Raw genomic sequence first — 18,407 nt, forward strand, 5'->3', positions numbered from 1 at the left:
AAATGCGACTCCTGCAATGCAATTCGTTGCGCTTTGCATGGCGTCAGCTTACGCTGACACGCCTTCACCGCGACGCTGAACATTTCTATCTCTTTCAGTGCTTCGCCTTCAGGAGCAGCTGCGCAGCTGTTGAATGCCGAACGTACCTGAAGTAGATGCTCGCGGTAGCCAATGCGCTTGTGCGTGACAGCACGCCGAAAAGGAATAACAATGAGAAAGAAAGGAGAGGTAGGGTTGTACACCAGATGCACGTTGGGTTTGCTGCTTTAGACAGGGATATGTGGTAAAAGCGTACAAGGGCCCTTTTACCGTGCTAGCAAGTAAGAGAACAGAAAATCGCGAGACGCTTATGAGTAAGTAGCGCGAATGTTGAAGTGCTAGCTGAGGTATATGAGCTAGGATGTTCTCGCTGCCGATCTCGAGATTGCCGAATCCCTCGGGGGTCTGATGAGTTTGTTTCTTCGATGACATTTAGTGTAGAGGATGTTTTATGGGGCTCTCGATTAGAATACTATGCACCTCTCTGGTACCCGAGCTTTCGTGAACATTATAGGCATGCAATGACGCAGCCGAAGGCGCTATGACGGCAATGGCGGGTGATAATGAGACGACGATGAGTATATGACGACGAAGACGCGATGACGACTCTATGACGGTGATGTCGTGACGAAGGTGGTTTTACGAGAATAGGGTGATGAAGCTGAAATGACAATGACGTTATTACGACGACCGTAGGCCAACGAACGCACGACGACCTTAGGACGGTGATGGGATGATAAAGACATCATAATCATAATCTAATGACGGCAGCATTATTACGGTGGAATGAAGAAGGAATGACGTCGATGAAAGAACGCAGGTGATATGAGGATCACGGCATGACGACAATGGGATGAGGACGAGTGCATGACGATGTTGGCGTGACAATGGCTGTTAAAAAAATCAAATTAAGGGGTTTTACGTGCCAAAACAACTTTCTGATTATGAGGTACGCCGTAGTGGATGACTCCGGAAATTTCGACTACCTGAGGTTCTTTAACGTGCACCTAAATCTAAGTGCACGAGTGTTTTCGCACTTTGCCCCCATCGAAATTCGACCGCCATGGCCGGGATTCCATCCCGCGACCTCGTGCTTAGCAGCGCAACATCATAACCACTAAGCAACCACGGTGGTTGACAACGGCTGTATGACAATGACTGTATGAGGACGATGGCTTTACGACGACGGCGTGAGGAATATGTAACGAGAATCAGAAGCGCACGAGTATATGACGACTACAGCGTGAGATGGCGTGACGACGCCTGTATGACGAGGATAGCATGATGATGAAAGTGTGACGATGGTGGAACGTAACGATTGGCGCATACCTGGCGGCACATATCCAATGGTATATGGATATATACCATTGGATATGGACTGCACCCTCTCCAGGACTGGCTGACCACGGCGTTCGGCGCCCGCGGTGCGAAATTGGGCAACTAACGAATGCTACCGCTTTGAAAAGCAGGAGAGTCAATTTAACGCGTCCCTTCTTTTCAGATCGCAAAACAGTTTCTGGTGTTTGTCTCTATCACTAAATCTGTTCTGGATCACCCTTAGCCTGCTGCGATGGATGGTCATAACTATTTCAATATGATCGACCACATAATTCCTAGAGAACAATTTAAACGTCTTTGCTTTCTAGTCCTCATTTCCCCTCATTTCCGTCCTGCTGTTTTTCAGCGTAGCTGTTAAGAGGCTTCTACAACAGTTTTCTTGCGACGGCGCTTAAATGCGACGGTCTGCGCGGGACCAAATGTGAATCGAAGAAGAGCGAGCCGTGCAGGCTGCATCAAAACCACAATGTTCTTAAAACGTAAATATAAAGTATAGTAGAGTGAAAGATTCCTTGCTTTTACTTACCTAAGATTTGAAGATCTATCTTAGCTCATATTTCTTGCTTTTTGCTTGTCACGCCATGGTTAACCAGCTCAACTTCGCAAGTCTGCAAGTGAGGGCCCAAGTCGACAATGACGTCATAATATCGCGTCTGGGCCTTTGGCTATGATCGAGTCGCAGGCTAATATATACAAGCGTTCAAATTGCTATGTATAGTTAGTTTAGCTAGTTCTGAGGCTTGGCAAGACAATGTAAAGAGCATAAACGAAAATGTGTACATTGAATACACCATATTAGAGATCGCCAAGTGCGTCGCCAAACTTTAGCATGGGGAGAAGCTACAATGATGAAAAGCCTGACTAATAATGCAAAGCTTGCTCCTGATCTTGACTCATTCCTGAAAACCGTAAAAAATTCGATCCGTAATAATCTTACTGTTTTTTGTAGAGCCACATATAAACTAGTAACAGCATTGCCCGTTACAATTAGGTATTTCAGGTCTGGCTAATTGCATATTCATGCGTGTCCATGGATATGATTTTATGAATATTGTTAAATATAGCGTTCTTTCACATCGTTCTCATTGACTTTCGTACTTCTTATTTGAGATTTGAATTGTTCGGGAGCACTTAACATTGATAGGTCCCTGGCGCTGACTAAAGTACGTCGTATAGTTGAAGTCTACAAGAAACTTCGAACGTTGAACGTGAAGCCTACTAAACAACCCATCACAGCGCGACTGGCAGCCATGAGTAATATTGATCATGGAGACCGCAATCCCACTAGCAGCTGCTAGGAATAAATAACGCTAGCTCAACATCTCTGTACTACATAGAGGTAGCGTCCGTGGCTTCTTCGTTTGCTAGTCTGTCGCCTTCCCAACTGTGGGGGTGTTCCTAACTAACTTTTACTTCAACATGTTATGACCAATACTTAGAGTTCCTTCTTCTTCTTCATGATTCCAATTTTGTTATTAATTTGGCACTCAGCGTCCTCGTAGATTTACTGAATGACACTGACGTTGTCTTCTTTCTTTCTTTGAAAGGATGGCGTGAGGCTAATTATTGGGGCAGCTAAAACATAAATTTAGGATTCGGCGGACAATTCCAGCAGTAAGATGTTATATTGCTAATTTAGCAAGGACTGGTGACTAATTTTGCTTATTTTGTAGGAGGAAAAATAGCAGAGTATTCCCGCTTTAATAACGAGAGGTGGAACTTCCAGGGACGAATAAGCCTGACATAATTTTTTTTTACATCTCAAAGCTATCGGTCACTCACGCCTACGAATGTTCGCTCCAGTTAAGACCGCACGAACCAGTGTAAGGCTTACAGCAACATGGAGAATTGGGCGAGTTGGTGAAAATGCATAATGTAACATCGCAAACGGATGACACACAAAGACGAAGAAGGCAAGAGTAGAAACACTGAAGGAGCCACGTTTTGAGACAACAACAACGATTACTGTAGCCAAGACGCATTCTACTCGAATATATTTTGCCAACTATCGCTCAACTGCTTGGCGTTATGGGCAAAACGGTAAATTTTCATTGACAAAACACATGTAGCTGTACAAAAGTCGGATAGGCTGTTGAAGCGTGTTGATAGGACGTTGAAGCATTTGGTAAGTCTGGTATAGAGATAGAACAGTGGTAAAAAAAAGAAGCTCTAAGCTTTTCACTTTTTTCCACTTTTTAGGTTACAATAATTATCTTACCTACGTGGTGCAGTGCATGGTCGTTACACTTTTCGAATTTCTCATCCTATACGTTTTTTCAGCGTATGTCAGTACTTTCAAAATAGACTGGTTCTGCGCTTTTTCGCTTCGACTACTTTAGAAAGTGGCCGCTCATGCAATAAGAATGCCGGTATTGTGACACTAGGATTTTTTTTTAGAGCACAGTTCTTAATAGCCCTTTCCAGCGGCGAGCGGTGGCGGTGGCGGCGTCGTAGCCCAGCAAACGAGTGCGGTGAAGAATGAAAGTGAAGGAGGAGCGCAGAGTAGATGAAAGAAAGGCCATAGCAACGAGAGAAGAAGGATATTGCAGGAGGAGAGTGCAGCGGAACCATGAGGGTGGAAAACGGGGGAAGAGCGGAGGGGAGACGGCCTGCAGTTGCACTGAGTTGCCGGCGGCCACTGAATCGACTGTTGCGTGGGCGATCTCATCTGCGCTTCCGAGAGAGAGAGGGGGGGAGGGCGTGAAAGGGCAGGGTGCCACAAGGAGGGGAGGGCAACGCTTGTCCCATCGAACCTCATTCGAACAAACGCTTGGACTTAAGCGGTGTACGTTCGCAATAGGCTGTTGTAGAACAATCCAAAAGGTACCGTGGAGAGCCAAATCTCACCTCCGGACAACAAGTTGGCGATTTTGGTAGAGTCACAGTTTGCTGTTTGTTGATAACGCGGCTCACAGAGAGGTAAAAAATACTTGGGAAAGACTTCGTCGCGCGCCGCACTTGTGCAGTGGGGGATTGCACCCGCGCTTGCCGCCATTGCTGCCAGCTGCGTCTGCTGCCGTCTGCCTTCGATACAACGGATTGGTAGTTGTGGCGGGAAAACACGGGGATGTGCGCCACGGTAGCCGCCGCGGTGTGTAAGAAGCGGATTGTGCATTGCAGAGGTAGACCATTGCAACAGTTGCAACTCCAACAAAAATGGGGAAAATTGGAAAAACACGCATTTTGGCCACGGCCGAAGAACAAGCCGAGTACCAGGAGAGGCGTCGACAGCAGAGACACGACTATAACCAACGACAACGCGCCCGTGCGGAAGAAGAAATTGCGGCCATTGACTTTGCCTCCGAAGAACGTCAGCGAGAGCATATGCGAGAGTCTGATTGTCGGCGTCGAGCACACTACCACTACCGCTGCACACAAGCTACCGATGAAGATCGTGCACTGGAGGCCGCTCGTAAGCGTCAAGGTAGGCGTCCGAGTCTGCGCCCAAGCGGCAGAAATAGCTTGCCCGGCTAATTTGCCACCATAACAGTGGTTCGGGCCGAGATTTTTTGCTTAACAGATACCAGTCTATCAACCGTATTAATAATCAGACTTTCTATATGCTAGTGAGAACCCAAAAGTAACTGGAATTATTTAAAAAAAATTGTGCGTTCATTTATTTTTTTCCGAACCACCTTGTCACCTTGAAGGTACTCTTGGTTGCAATTGATACATTTGTCCCCAATCTTCGCTTCCATTCTTCAAAACAATTTTGCAACTCGCTTGTTTAGATAGCTTAACAGCTCCTCCCTTGTTTTTTCACCTCATTACTTCTACGTCGTGAAGTAGCAGTCCTTTAATGTCATTCCTTATTGGAGGAAACAAAGAAAAAGTCTCATGGAGCGAGGTCAGGTGCCCGCGTCCCTTACTTAACTAGCCTCGCTCCATGCGACTTTTTTTTGTTTCCGCGGATCAAGAATTACATGAAAGGTCTGAGAATTCAGCCAGATCCCAGATACGCCAAAGCCGCATGAAGTCAGCAAAGAAGACATTGTTTTCAAAAATTGGCCCTCGCCATCGCTGATGTAGCGAGACATGTAGAACATGTGGCCGACCACTCTGATGTCTGAAGTGGTTTTCTAGCGTAACAGTATTTCTCCAACTTGAGTGAAGTGCCGTTGCATTAAGCAAACAGAGGGTTGCGTGTATACCTTGCTGAAATTCTAAGTTCGTTCGTTTTCCAACATCCAGTGCACGTAACTAGCGAAAACAAATCGCACAATCAGATGCGCTCGGTGTTACTAAAGAGGTATATATGAGATGATGCTGAAGCAGGCTTCTACTTTCAGCCTACTTTGAATGATAGGTAATTGGTCAAACTTTTGGAGATTTGAGTATGAGTATTTATTTTTCCGATTTAAAGCACAATGTCAACTTCATTATCTTACAGAAGCATCTTCAAGAAGCAGAGACAGACCGGAACCTCCACCCCGTCCGCCACCACCTAAACAGAAGGCCCCTCACAGTACGTGTCTGCTTGATAGCCTCCTGACTCACTATGGGCAGAGTAACGCCGAAACTGTCGAATTTTTCTCGCTCATTTACATCATAATTTGTGAAAGAAACCCCAAATAAGCCATGCCAATTCACGCTGTGCCATTGGCTGCGTTCGATAGGCGTGGAGAGTCATAAAGGAGCAGCACCTCGCACGAAGCTGGCATCTCAATTCAAATAGCAATACTTTTCAACGCAGTCACGTTACATAGGTATAACAGTCTTCTTTCACGATTTTCATTTTAATCAACACGTTTTTCTACGCATGGTAATGACATACGCGTAAGTTTCTCTATGTTCACTGTATTTACTTCAAAAAAGCATTTTAATTCGTGGCTTCAGAAATTTTCGCACAACATAAATTCCGCATCCTTTCTCCGGTCTAATTTACCTGCTTAGAGAGCTAGCAAATAAGGCGGAAGTACTCAGTTTTACTATCCATTCTGCTTCACTGCATCTAAAACTCGCATTACTGGGTGCCATAGTTAACTAGCGAACTTACTTGCTTCAGAGCAGTGCGAAATCACTGCTGCGCCTTATGAAACATCTATTGCATTTCATTATGAAATGGAAATAATGATACTGTGAAAGCTAGCAGGTATAAATATTCAGTTTGACAACGCTATATGAAATATCCATGTACAATACGATTGATATGGTTGTACAAAAGCATCGGTGATATCGGCACTAATAGCATGTCTGGCAGCCCACCTGAAGAACATCAAGTGCGAATTTGCTTGGTTTTCTCTCCTGCACTCATTTGCGGTGATACACTAAAAATATTTAAAAAAAAAATCAGTTACTTCTGCTATACTCTTAAATCGAACCATTGTGTATATTTTCTATTTTCGCATTAACAAGTACAATTTCATTTGCACGTGATATGAAGATTGAAGAGTGCACCTGTTATAAAATATTTTCGAGATTTTTTGCCGATTCATATCCGTACTACAGACGCGGCGTCTACTCGTAATGAGGTTGTAGTGTGCTGAAGTAATTTGTACAGGCGTTTATCGTCGCTGCGAATAGCGCTAAAGTATTACTGGAATACTGCTAATTCAAATGTGAAACTTCATGTCGCACGCTATCTAGTTTTACCCTAGAAGTGTGAATCTTCACAATATAGTGTACAAAAGAGAGCCTCGGGTGCTTGGGGAGGGGGAGGGGGGAGTGCTCATTCCTTCATGTTAAAACAATGAAACGTGCCATTATTGCTCTCAATCCTTGACACCTCCTTCTGCACCTGGTCATGGCAGAATATTGGGGTGCTGCCGAGCCCTTGATACAAAAAGCGATGCCTATATTGCAAACGCAATGGTATTATTAGGTGCATTTGTAATGAATAATTCTACAGAACTGGTATTGAAACGAAGACTTATCTTCAAAATATTATTGATGGAACATAAAGCTTAGAACGATAGCAAGCTGAGCTAGTTGGTAAGGATTCATTATGCGAAAAAGAGGTGAGGCGTGCAGACAGGACACAAGAGCAGAGAAGTGGAGAACACGAACGCCCGCGTTCGTTTTGTCCTCTACTCTTGTGTCCTGTCTGCACGCCTCACTTCTTTTTTTGCATGGAACATAGTAGTAGTAGTAGTAGTAGTAGTACTAGTAGTAGTAGTAGTAGTAGTAGTAGTAGTAGTAGTAGTAGTAGAAGTAGTAGTAGAAGTAGTAGTAGAAGTAGTAGTAGTAGTAGTAGTAGTAGTAGCAGTAGTAGTAGTAGTAGAAGTAGTAGTAGAAGTAGTAGTAGAAGTAGTAGTAGAAGTAGTAGTAGTAGTAGTAGTAGTAGTAGTAGCAGTAGTAGTAGTAGTAGTAGTAGTACTAGTAGTAGTAGTAGTAGTAGTAGTAGTAGTAGTAGTAGTAGTAGTAGAAGTAGTAGTAGAAGTAGTAGTAGAAGTAGTAGTAGTAGTAGTAGTAGTAGTAGTAGCAGTAGTAGTAGTAGTAGTAGTAGTAGTAGTAGTAGTAGTAGTAGTAGTAGTAGTAGTAGCAGTAGTAGTAGTAGTAGTTGGTGCATATACATGAGTTTCATCAAAATACAAGACAAATCATCCCTGGATCAAGGTCTTAAACGCGTTGTAGCCGGAGATCATGGGCCAAGGCGGGCGGAGAGAACAAGAAGCGCAATGTTGGTAGATTTGTCTACTCATTATGTTCGCATTTGTGCTAAACTAAACTTCCTTTGAATACACAAATGCAGCTAGATAGCCGGAAATATACAATTTGAGAGAGCAAATGAGAAGCAGCTGCAAATGACAAGAACCCACGCGCTTTCCTCCATAAAAAAAACTCTAGGAGTGCTAAGCGAGTGATGGCGCGGTGGAATTTCTCCAGACGCATTTTACCTGCGCACAACATAATGGACTGCAGCGTACAGACCTCGGTGATCCTTATGAAAGAAATAGCGACTCCTGAAATGTGTTCCCCAGCGAGAAGATATATGTTCATGTATATACACAATAATTTGAGAGATGTACTGGTCAGGGTGAAAACACCGAATCTGTGCGACAAGTCTCGATGCAATGCGTGTTGCCACACAGCCACAATTGATACGACGAAAGCATCGTATTCATTCTTTGGACACCGCGTAACCCAGGCTAACGCTAGCTGGGACAAATTATATCAGGTTAACAGAAACGCGACTGTAGTTTCCAGTAACGCCGTGCACGAAATTTGATGCGAGGAGCACAAACAGAAAACCACAGGACAAACATAGACGTCTTTTTGCCTGGGGTCAAACAACAACCGCACATCAGTGATAAGGCTCCCGTACTTAGCAGGTACTCTGTCTCATTGTCCCAGCAACTAATCCGCTCGAGCTGACGCCGTGTCAAATGTCCTGTAATATATCTATTTATTTATGCGAATACGTTTAATGCCCGAAGGCGTTACGGAAAGGAATAGTGAAGGAAAAAAGCGTACATATCATAACCAGTTAGTAGATGTAATATACTTTAACAGCAGATTTAAATGTGGGGTCATTGAGATTGGGAACGATAGTTAGGCAGGTGATTTCATAATTTGACTGTCTTCGCGATGAATGAATCAGAATAAAAATTAGTTCGACAAAAAGGGACATCAACATTATGGCGGTGGTTCGTACGACAGGGCATATACGTTGGCTCATTTAGAAGCTAATTTTTCAGGTGTGCATTATGAAAAATCTTGTGGATAAACGGGATTGTTTCCTGCGCAAAGAGAGGTCGGGAAGCTGCAGAATGAGTTTCATCAATGATTCACTGGAAAAAGGAAAATAGCTTGAGAAAATGAAATGCCCATTACCACTTTGCACGGCTTCTAATTGATTATCAGAATATTCTTGACAAGCAACCAGCAAATCACATGCCTATTCAAGCTGAGATCTTCAAGGTGTAATATATGTAGTTAATTTAAGAGACGACGGTACCCTTGAAAAGTAGCGCGTAAATAACCTAACGTGGATTAACGTTATTAATAATGAAGTTGACATGTTTTGCCAATAAAGGTTAGCAGTTATGTAAACTACTACATACGTATAAGAGGTTACTTCGTCTTACACAGAACCATCAATGATTTAAAAATATAAAGATATGAATGGGTTGATTTTCGTAGAATTCTCAGTACTTTTTATGCTTTTTAGCATTGAAACGCGTTTACCATGCATTCCACCTGTTAGTTTTAACGTTATTGTCACAGTGAAGATCTATGTGATCTGCGTCAGAAGATTTTACGCGATAAATTACGCATTCTTCCGCTTATAGCCTAACAGATCATTCAACTACATTAGTCAAACTGGTTCATCCGGACGTGAAGGAGAATCAAAATATTTAGCTGTAACAAATCGATCTGTGTTAAAAAGAAAGTTTTCGATTTAGGCAATAATATTGAAATAGATGTTTAATTTGCTTAGTTTATAGTAGTGGGTGAGACACGAAATCAAACTGTCTGAACATCTACGAATACGCGATGGGTGTAACACCCGTTGTCAAGAGAAGCGAAGTGTTTATTAGTAAAACCAATTGGTTTGTTTCATATCAAGATGATTTACGAAACCCATGCTGTTTAGCAGTGAAAGTGCATTAGACTCGAGGAAGTTAGCTAAACATGAATAAATGATTTGTTTGAGCTTGCAACGGATACATGTAGCCTACAAATCGGTTTCCTGAAGCAGTGCTTTTGCGCAACAGCATTTTTTCGACTTATGTGAAGTGCCACCGCATTAAGCAAAATGAAAGTCCCACGTATACCCTGCTGAAATTCCAATTAGCTTTTTTCCTACCACCACTGCACTCAACTAGCGAAGAGAAATTGCAGAAGCAGATGCGGACACGGTTACAAAAGTGGCTATATAAGATAGTGCTTAAAGAAGCGTGTACTTTCAGCCTACTGTGACTCGTAGTAATTGGTGAAACTCTTGCAGTTCTTAAGATACGTATTTATGTTTCCACGGTGTCAACCTCGTTATGCAGCAGGAGTAGCTTCGCGAAACAGGGGAACTAAGCTTGCAGTAGGCACTCGAACGGTACCTCCACCGCGCCCACACCACCTAAACACAACGCCAGTGTCAGTACATGTATTCTTTCACTTTCCAACCCACAAAGGGCAGAGTAACTTCAAGATCGTTCACTAATTGACATGATCATCTGTGAAATAAACCTCAAACAAGCCATGCCAATTCATGCTGTGCCATAGTGGCGGCGTTTAATACGCATGTAGGGTGATTAGTCAGCGGCACCTAGCGTGAAACTTGGACCTCAGTGCAAATAGCAATAAATTTCAGCTTACAAATGTTACATAATTAAAGTAAAATGTTGTCCAGTGCACATTTTAATCTACGTACATTGCTACGTAAGTTAATGGCGCCAGGATAAGTTTCTATATATGCATTGTATCGACACTAAAAAAAAAAGTTATTTCCATAACTATCCGGAAAAATTTTGTCACAGCGCCAGTTCTGTATTTTTTGTTGATGTAATGTTTTCAATCTGCTGAGACAGCTAACAAACTTGGCGGTAGCACCTAATTTACAAGCCTCGTTCATTGCACCCTTAGCTCACTTTATACTTTGCCATAGTTAACTAGCGCCATAGTATAGTATATAGTATATAGTTGGCAACAGTAGTGCGAAATGACTCCTGCAGCTACTGAAACATTTATTACGTTTCAGTACGAATTGGAATTAATTTTAATGTATAAGCTTGAAGTGTTATATACTGACGTTGCATTACCAATTTATTGCTTATCACCCATGGAAACCGCAGAGGCCTTTATAACGCGTTGCTCATACTATAAAGGGACTGTGCGTCAATAAACATGTGCTCATTTCCATTCGAGCATGCGACTGACTTACAACATTGGGGACAAGGTGAACCGGCCCGGCGAGGTTGTCGTCGAAGGAGGCGGAATGGCTTTCGGCAAGATCGATAAGTATTGTCTCGGCATGGACGCGTCTTGGGAAGAGTACGTCGAGCGGTTCGAAATGTTCGGTGTCGTGAACAACATACCAAGAGACCAGCAGAAAAAAAAAGCAATTCTTCTGAGTTGTTGCAGCGAAGCAGCGTACGGGCTCATCGTAGCCCTGGTAAAGCCAGTAAGGGCAACCACAGCAAGCTACGACGAAATCAAGCCGGTGGTTCGCAAGCAACTTTATCAGGGGGCTTCGGAAGTGTACACAAGGTTTTTTATTCTACAGAAGAAACCAGACGGTTGAAGAATCGGTGGCAGATTACGTTACGGCTCTGCGAAGGCTAGCCAATTAATGCGGTTCTGGTGACACGCAGTTACCACTGGACGTCATGATCCGGGATCGCTTTGTATGTGGCATCAAGAACTAAGTAGTCTAGCAGCGGCTCTCGCATAGCACAACCTTACGTTCCAGGTTGCGTACGACATGGCCATGACAGCACAAGTTACAGCAAAATAGCAGCAAGACATACGCAACCAGGGGCGAGATGAAACAAAAGACAGCCAGGGGCTAATACAACCAATTTCCATGAAACAAGGTACCTTGGCGGAAGAGTTCAATTGCCAGTGCTGCAACGCTAAGCAAGCTCCGCATATATACAGTTTTAGAAAGGCGGCATGTTTCAAGTGCAAAAAAAATGGACACGTAGCAAAAGCCTGTCATTCAACATACGAGGTAGAACTTCTCAAAATAAGACGCGACGTCAGTAGAAGAGGAAAGGGAGTAAGAGCAAGGGCGCCTACAAATTGAGCAAATTTTCTCTCTGCGAAGTGAATGAGCCAGAACAAAAATTCGTGGCAGAAGTTCAAGGGTAAAATGTTTCGATGTAGATCAGTTCTGGAGCATCATGCTCAATTGTGAGTGAAGATACGTTTCGGCTAACCAAGGGAAACCAAAATAAAGTACCCTTTAAGAATCAAGCACAACGCTCCTAACCTGGTCAAAGGAAGTCTTGCATGTGCTGGGTCGCGCAAGCGTTGAGGAGTAATTCAAGGACCGGAAGGCAAAGCTGCCTTTCTTGGTACTGAAAAGGCGAAGTAACAGTTCGGGCTCAACTAGTTAAGGCCGTTGGCCACTGGGTTCCATGGAATTCAGCAAGTGAAGGTAAAATATGTGTCCTTACGATTTTCCGGGGCGTTTAGCATTGACCTTCCTGGCCTCTATGGACCACCAGTTCACATCGAACTGAAAGACGTCGCCAAACCAAAGTTCCCCAAGAGCGGTCCAGTTCCACTAGCACTGGAGGACGACGTGGCCAAAGAAATGGACCACTTGGGGCAACAAAGTGTCTGGGAAACAGGCGGGTACTCCAAGTGGGCAACTCCGCAGGTAGTGGTAAGGAAAAAAGATGGAGCCTTACGTGTCTGTGGTGACTATCGTAGTAAGCTAAACAAGGCAGCTAAAACGAGTGTGTATCCTTTGTCCATTGCCAACCCTAGGGTCAAGCAAGATATTTCCCAAGCTTGACCTATGTCAATGCTACCAACAGCTTAGTCTGGATGATGTGTCTCACAGTAAAGACAATGAAGGGGCTGTACAGGGTCAGGCGGCTGCCCTTTGGAATTTCTGTCACGCCATGAGGGTTTCAACAAGTCATCGAGGCATTGCGGGCAGGAATTCCCGGCGTCAATGCTTTTCTTGATGGTGTCCTGATTTCCGAGCGTAAAGCGGGAGAGCACGCAGAAACACTGGAGACTATGTTGTCGCGTCTGGAAAGCTCACGTTAATGAGTCAACAAAGACAAGTGCACGAATTCAACCAGACGAGCATTGAATTCTTGCAACACAGGATTGATGACACAGGAATATACCCCAGCTGACGCAGCACTGACGCCATCGAGCAAGCGCCAGTGCTCACAAGCAAGAAAGCGATTCAAGCCTTTTTGGACCTACTGAACTTCTACAGAAGTTTCTTCAAGGATAGGACCGAAGCGGCGGAACATATTTATCGGCTCCTGAAACACGACCACGAACGGGAGTGGACCGGTGCCCACTAACGGGTGTTCGAGAAGCTGAAAACGCTACTTAGCTCCGAGGCCGTACTTGTTCCCTATGACCCCAAGCGCCCCCTGATGATGTGCTGTGACGCATCCACTGTAGAGGTGGGGGCTCTGCTGACCCTTAGAGTAGCTGACGGGAGGGAGCAACCAATAGCTTATGCTCAACGAACTCTTGGCGCAAGTGAGCGTAACTACACCCAAATTGACAAAGAGAGTTTAGCCCTCAGCTTTGGTGTAAAAAGGTTTAATCAGTACCTCCCCGGGCGAGAATTCACGGTGAAAACAGATCACAAACCACCTTTGGCATTGAGTAACAAAGACAAGCGAGTGCCGGAAGTATTGTCGCCCAGAATGCGTTTGTGGATTCTGTTGGTTCAGTAATTTGGGTTTATAGTACAAAGGCAGCTAAGGCGATGCGGCGCCAGTCACAAAATCAAAGGATTCTGTTGCCTGCTTATAACTATCGCATCCAGTACAGCCGAGGCGAAGACAATTGCAACGCCTTTGCACTCAGTAGCCTGCCATCCCGGGGGACCAGGACGAACCACAGCAGCCACGTGCAGACGTGCTTCTGTTGGAAGCTGTCAAGTGCGCACCATTACAGGCAGCAGAAATAGTCAAGCTGGTCAAGAAAGACAGCGTCTTGGCCAAGGTGAAGGATGGGATCTTCAGTGGTTGGCTGTCGACACAACTACGTTGCGCTTTACGAGAACTGGGAGATCGAGTGGTTGCAACGGGATTGCATACTCCGGGGAAATCGTGTGATCATTCCCGAAGCCGCAAGAGAACGAGTGCTACAACTCCTGCATGCAAATCACCCGCGGATGAGAGCTATGAAAGCAGCAGCTAGGCGGTTCATGTGGTGGCCAAATATGGGCCACAAAGTTGAATATGTACGGTACTGCATGCCATGTCAATGTAACTGGCGGAGCGACCCCAAGACTCCAGTTCATTTTTCGTTCAAGCCACACCAACCTTGGAGTCATGCACACATTTTGTACGCGGGCCCAGTTAAGGGACATGTTTTCCTTATCGTGGTAAATGCGTCCAACAACTGGGCAGAGGTTGAAGTCATGTCGTTCATGAAGGCTACTACCGCCGTGAGAAGCTTAAGAAGAATGTTTGCGATACATGGTGTGCGACACGTTATCGTGTCGGATAATGGGACAGCCTTCACAATGCCGAGTTATAAACTTTTTGAAGTGTAATGGTGAGCGTACTGTTTTACCTCACCTTATCTTTCCGCCAGTATTGGTAGAGATAAGAGGATGGTAAGAGAAGTCAAAGAAGCGTTTAAAAAGGAACAGGAACGATCAACAAAGCCCAAAATTTGGCGGTTCCTGTTTAAACTGTACACGACGCCGCATTCTGTCACAAGAAAATCGAAAGAAGAACTGATGATGGGCGAAGGCTGAGAACTCCTTAGGACCCACTTCAACCGGATCGACAGCACGCGTCTGAGGTTCACTTTCCAGAGACGAAGAGGTGCCCTGTCGGTGACGCTGTCTACTCTAGATTCTCTCCATGTCCTAGGTGGAAAGCTGCCAGAGTGGTGGCGGTCAGAGGTTGGGTGTTTTACGCGATACAACTGGACAATGATGAGCGCCATTAAAGACCGCCGAAGCAACTGAGAAGCACCTGGAGAAAATCTGAGGCAGGCCAAGGTACCGGAGTGGACTACCGTGCCGGGTTCCTCCCTTGGCGAGACGGCCATGGCAGCAGCTGAGGAGCCTAGAAACGCCACCGAGGGCAAGCCCGCAGCAAGCCACCCAAGATCCGATCGGGCCGCGAAGGTCAGTGCGCGATCGACAGCCTCTTCTACGGTATGACATTAATGACTAGCCCAACGTAGTTTCTGTTTTGTTTGTATAACTAATCTTAGGAGAAAGGTGTGCTATATCCTGACGCTGCGTGTTCATTTGATCGCTTATCATCCATGCAAGCAGCAGTGGCTTTCATCACGTGTTGATGATAAATTCTATAAAGGGACTGTGCGTCAATAAACATATGCTCATTTCCACCCGTGCCTCCGACTGATTTACTAGTCTTTTGATTCAAAAACTTTGTAGTTTTTAACATACATATTTATATTTCGACGGTGTCAACATCCTTATGTTACAGGGGCGTCTTCGGGAAATGGAGGAACTAACCATTCATTGCATGCACGACCGGAACCTCCACCTCGCCCACCGCCACCTCTCCCACAACGACGTCGACCCAGCGGCAGTGTCAGTACGTGTATTCTTGAACCTTCCAACCCACAAAGAGCAGAATAACGTTGAAGTCGCCCAACTTTGCGTAATTCATTCACCTCTGTGCTAATTCGGCTACATTCCGTGCGCATGGAGAGTGATGAGTCCGTTGAGACTAGCACGAAAGTAGGACCTAAATGTATATAGCAATATATTTCAGCTTGCTAATGTTCCATAAATATAATCAGTTTTTGTACAGTATTCCTTTTAATCTAGGTAATTTGAAACGCAAGGTAGTGGCAAGCGTATAAGTTTCTATATATTCATTCGATCGGCTCTCGAAAAAGATCTTTCCATAACTATTCTGAGAAATTTTGTCACAGCATCTGTTATGTATTTTGGTCGATTTCATATTTTTCAAGCTCCTGGGACAGCTAACAAACTTGGCAATAGTACTTGATTTATAAGCCTGGTATTACGGGAATGGTGCTAGTTCAAATGTCAAACTGCATGTCGCTCGTTTTATTCTTATTCTTATCTCCGTAGCATAGAATAAGTGTCGCATAGCGGTCACCGTTTGTAATATAGCATACCAAAGACAACCTGGGGTTCTTGAGGGGGTGCTTGTTCATTCATGCTGACATTACGACATGGGCCAATATTGCTCTGTGTTTTTAAGCTCATTCTGCATCTGGTAGTGGCAAAATATTCAGGAGCTCCCGAGTTATTATTGCAAAAAGTGTTTTCTATATTGAAACCTAAATCAAATTCTTACATATAATTGTAATAAATGAATGTATAGAATAAGAAGTGAAAGTTGAAAATCTCCTTGCTCGAAAATTGCCGTTGTAATAGGTGTAGTAGCAGTAACAGCAACTGTTCAATCATCATCATCATCAGCAGCAGCAGCAGCAGCAGCCAATTTTCTTGTCCACTGCAGTCGCAACGCCTAATTTACTAATTTCATCGCCCCACCTAGTCTTCTGCCGTCTTCGACTGCGTTTCCATTGCCTTGGCACCTATTCTGTAAGCCAGTATTTCTTGTATTTTAGTAACAATAAAAGTAGTAGCAGTAGTACTAGTAGTGGTAGATGTACTACTACTACTTGTACCAGTAATAATAACAATAATAAAATTAATAATAATAATAATAGTAATAATAATAATAATAATAGTAATAAAGATGTCAAAAATTCTCCCGAAAGGCGAGGCATCGATTACGATAGCAAATCAGTACACAGCTGTAAGAAGCAAGGATAGTAGTTTTATTGGACATATAAACTTATAAACATTCCCTTACTAAATTTGTTTACAATAATAGTGTCACGCGCAAAAGCAGACACGAACACATCTCAATCGACGACCGCACATACTCCCTGTCAGAACGCTGGAGTGATGAAGCTTGGCAGCAGCAGCGAACAAATTCACCTTCGCGCTACTTCTCGCTTGAGCGCGAACTAAGCGGCACACACGACGCTATCAGCCCTCGGCACTCTGTTTCGTCATCGCAGATCACGTTCAAAATAGGGCCGACGTGGTCGCGCCAGAGGGAACGGCCGCCAGAGTGGAACTAACCCCCCCGCCCTCCCCGGTGCTCTGCGCGCTATGGAAGCCGGCACGTTTCCTCCCTGCTTTCCGCCCTTGCGCGTGAGAGATTCAGCCAGTATCCTCGGCTCAACTTCGCACGCCTTCGCTCGCACATACACCATACGGTGCGCGGCGGCGACATTAATAGAATTTACGCAGAACATCGCGGTAATGGTGGCGCCGACGGTGAGGACGACGGTGGAGTGTCCATGCACCTGGAGTGTCCATATAATTGCTATCCAAATCACAACAATGTTCTACGTGCGACGAACTGCCTTCACCACGGCAGCCGTTTCTAATGCCGCGTAGTGTCGTGCCGCGTATTTCGCGCGCATGAGAGGCCGTATATACCGAGAGGTATCTGCCACCTGCCCCTACGTGCGCTAGAAAATCAAGGGTGCTGCAATGACGAAGTCCTGATACCTAGTGTGTCTCATACCTAAATCGACCGAAAAAGAAAAGAAGCGATCGAGTATAGTGGCCAGAAGCACACTAAAGTAGGCACACGAGAAAAAGGATCGACACGTGAGGTACAGAACACAAAGTTTTTATTCAGTCTCTGTTAGCAAGAATGGTACTCTTCTGCAGTAAAGCTGACAATATTGTTACGATTGAAAAAGAGGACAAGGTTGTCGATGGTGAAGACGACGATGTGGCAACAGCCTCTCGGGATTCTCGGGTGCTGTTTATATACGGCCTATAAATACACTGTGTAAATAGTTTTATACCCGTGACATTTTGGTGGAGGTCCGGGGTACGCGTCTTCGCCACGGAGCTCCGCAGCGGACGTCTCACCCAGCCTAGGACTATGCTTCTAGTGGAAAGCGCCGCGTCCGCAGCTCCAATGCCGACTACACATACCCAGTGTAGTGAGCCTTTCTTTCTCGTGGGTTTGGATATCCATGGCCCTTTCCCCAAGTCCAGCTTCGTCCTCCTCGATATCATTTTAGTACATGGCGCCCCGCGACAGCTCTTTACTGACCGCGGCCGCACCGGGACGGTGCTTTTTCTGCCGGGGATCGTGTTACTGCAGCTGTTTATAACGGCAGCTGTTTATATACGTCCACTAAATGCACCGTGTAAATAGCTTTATACACGTGACAATATTAATGATCATGATGTTGATCCCTAATCGCTTCACCTTTGCATTGGGCTGGTGGCATATAGTAACATAGCCTGCCCAAGTATGTGTGGCGGTATAGAACATCTAAGTTACGAATATTGCCTGTCACTCCCACCGCAAGATGACCTTACAACGTCCTACGCTGCTGATAAATAAAGTTAACGAGGTGCCCTCGCAAATAAATCACAATTTCTT

General features: G+C 44.8%; 1 pseudogene; it reads left to right on the forward strand.

The window, feature by feature from the left end:
• The first annotated feature begins 11,251 nt into the window (after positions 1–11,251).
• On the forward strand, positions 11,252–17,076 carry LOC140213457 (uncharacterized; annotated as a pseudogene).
• The last annotated feature ends 1,331 nt before the right edge of the window (positions 17,077–18,407 follow it).

Source organism: Dermacentor andersoni, chromosome 10 (assembly GCF_023375885.2).
Source record: "Dermacentor andersoni chromosome 10, qqDerAnde1_hic_scaffold, whole genome shotgun sequence".
NCBI classification, from domain to species: Eukaryota; Metazoa; Arthropoda; class Arachnida; order Ixodida; family Ixodidae; genus Dermacentor; species Dermacentor andersoni.